Genomic DNA, 3,044 nt, shown 5'->3' with positions numbered 1-3,044 from the left:
TGCACACTAGGTACATATAATGTCTTAAAATAGTTAAGTTCTACCTAACTATGTCCAAGGCATTTGCACACTAGAGGCATACTCTACCTACCAAGCTGCCTACATACCCGTATCCATGGGATCAAAACCCTTGAGCTACCCACTCTAACGAATATGCAGTTCTAGTTTCTAATTATTTTGATGTAATTGTATTCTTATAACCACTAGTGAGCTTTACTCACCTAATACAGCTCTTCGTCGTCATACACCCACTTGGGTGAATCGAGCAGTTTTCTATAATTACAATACTATAATACCCTAGTGCAACCTTTGTATTGTAGTTTATAATTAATGTAAGGTTAACCTATATACATTTTAACTCACTCCTTATATAGTTATGTTTAAAAGCTTGTGACAATACTCTTGTCCATGCTACCTATTGAGTGACTTTTATTATTTTTCCATTGTGCCAAGATCTCTCTATTTATATACATACATACATACATACATACATACATATACATGTGTGTGTGTGTGTGTGTGTACATACATACATACATACATATACAGAGATCACAAGGCCACGACAATGAAATATTAGATCTCCATTGATCTCCATAATCTACAAGATCTTTCTATATATATACATACATACATATATAGATACATACATGTATACACACACACACACACACACACACACACACACACACACATATACACATACATATATACATACATACATACATACATATGCATATGCAATTTTATCACCTTAGAAAATTGTTTTTGATCTTGCTAGTTGAGAACAACTGATTATACATTTTATTGTACCTAATTTGACGATAATTCTATAGGAATTTGTAATCAACCCAACTAATCAACAACTAGACCAATTTAACTAGGTTATCGCTTGTTTCTTTCTAAAAATATCTGCTATGATATGTTTTTGTAAAATTTCTTGCCCATTTCTCTCGGTCTACATTATTTTTGTGTAGGATCTTGAGATAAGTCAGTTACCATGGGTTGAGTGAGTTTTATTGTTTTATTGTTTAGATTCTGGAACATGAGCTTTGTTTTATCATTGGCTTTTTTCAAGTCTTGATTTTAATGAAGTAACAAAGTGATTTTTAGGCTGGAAAGGACTATATAATGAAGAGGAAACTTGAAAACTTGAATGTTGAAATGCTAAAATGAAAGCTATCAATGATCAAACACCTTTGGTAGAGTTACAACACAATGTGAAGTTGATTTTAGATATTTGAAAAAGAAAACATGACATAAATCATTCCCTATTTTTTGATTGTGGAGAATTGCATGTGAAAGAGAGTGGAGAGCTTTGAACGAGGGTGGAGAGCTCTGATATTTGGTGGAGATTTCATTGTCTTGCCCTTGTGATCATTGCATTTTATTGTTGTGCCCTTATGATCTTTGCATTTCATTTTCATTCCCTTGGTGGATATTGGTGGAGATCTAGGATTTCATTGTCATGCCCTTGTGATCTTTGCATTTCGTTGTCGTGCCCTTGTGATCTTTGTGCCCTTGTGATATATGTTCCCTTTGCAGAACTACAACATTTAAGGTCAAATTATGATGACAATTTGTGATGGTGGTATAATTTGTGGTATTCGGGCCCAAATGTAGTTGTGTTTATTGGGCAATTTGTAGAAAATTAAGGTGTCAGTTGTAAGTAGTTTCATTAATTAGATAAGGGAATCATCTTAGAAAGTGGGATGGTCAAAATTGGCATGTCTATCCTTATGATAAATGCATCCATCTCATAATAAAAAATTACCTCAAATGAAAAGCAAAAAATTATTAAATATATGGAAAATTAGAAGAACGTTCACCTATAATATTTTTGAAGGACAAAAATATAATTTGGTGGAAAAAGCCATGAGCTATGTGGCTCCACATTGTGGCTATTCCAATGTCTAGTAGTATAAACTCTTCAAATTAAATATGAAGATCTTGAAATTAAAAAAGATAACTATCAAAGATCCATATTGTGTTTTAGTGATAATAAATATACAGTCTAATTTTAAGAAAAATAATAGTCTTAAATGTATATGATTAAGCGAAATAAACAAGAGTACTAGTTGTAGCTATACAATTCTAGCATTACTGATTATGTTAAAAAAAAAGTTCAATAAAACAAGTATGAAGTAACATAAATGGATCATCTACTCGATCCTATTATGACTTAATATGAATGCATCTGATCATTACCTAGACAATATTATGCATGAGATCTTTAGTCAATCACCAAGAGATAATATAATCTATAAGTACATATTTATGCATACTTAGTTTGTAATGAATAAATTTGATTGAATGCAAGGATATTTGCTTGTGTGAATTCAAGACATGAATGATTAATTTAATTTGGCACAAGTACTATGCAAGTGTGTATGTATGCATGTAAAGTATTTCACAAAGTGAATTGATTTACATACATACATGCACATATGCATATAATCATCATAATCAGTTATCCTTGAACCTGACCAAATTTATTATATATGAACAAGAGATACATGTTTAGAAAGAAAAGAAAAGAACCTTTACATAGGTACTTATTCTCCCCTTGAATACAATCACAAAGCAAGGGCACCAAGATCACAAGGGAATGAAAACAAAATCCTAGATCTCTACTAATCTCCACCAATGTTCAGAGCTCTCCACCCTCATTTGGAGCTTTCTGCCCTCTTTCACACATAGCTCTCCATAATCAATCAAAAAAAATGGGGAATGATTAATTTCATGTTTTCTTTTCTTTTTTTTTTATAATCCATAATCCACAATCCACAAGATCTCTCTATATATACATAGATACATAGATACATAGATACATACATATACATACATTCATATATACATACATACATATGCATACATACATACATACATGAAAACAACAAGGCATTTTCTAAGAGTTTACAATTATTCAAGAAAATTAATGTTTTACAAGAAAATACATATGAAGAACTGTTAGCTCAAAAGCAAGAACATGGTGATGAAACCATACAAAAAATGCTTGACATGAGAGGTCTGCAAGTGAGGGT

The sequence above is a fragment of the Cupressus sempervirens genome, chromosome 5, assembly GCF_028749045.1.
Source record: "Cupressus sempervirens isolate cs-2001-9-10 chromosome 5, ASM2874904v1, whole genome shotgun sequence".
Taxonomy (NCBI): domain Eukaryota; kingdom Viridiplantae; phylum Streptophyta; class Pinopsida; order Cupressales; family Cupressaceae; genus Cupressus; species Cupressus sempervirens.
The sequence above is the reverse complement of the archived record's forward strand: the minus strand, read 5'-3'. Positions refer to the sequence as shown.